Genomic DNA, 215 nt, shown 5'->3' with positions numbered 1-215 from the left:
CACTTTAAAACGTGCACTGTCATACGTACACTTTAAAACGTGCACTGTCATACGTGCACTGTCATACGTGCACTGTCATACGTGCACTTTTGAACGTGCACTTTAAAACGTGCACTGTCATACGTACACTTTAAAAGGTGCACTGTCATACGTGCACTGTCATACGTGCACTTTAAAACGTGCACTGTCATACGTGCACTGTCATTGTCATACGT

Source organism: Austrofundulus limnaeus, unplaced genomic scaffold, assembly GCF_001266775.1.
Source record: "Austrofundulus limnaeus strain Quisiro unplaced genomic scaffold, Austrofundulus_limnaeus-1.0 Scaffold358, whole genome shotgun sequence".
In the NCBI taxonomy this organism is placed as follows: domain Eukaryota; kingdom Metazoa; phylum Chordata; class Actinopteri; order Cyprinodontiformes; family Rivulidae; genus Austrofundulus; species Austrofundulus limnaeus.
Note: the sequence above shows the minus strand (reverse complement) of the source record.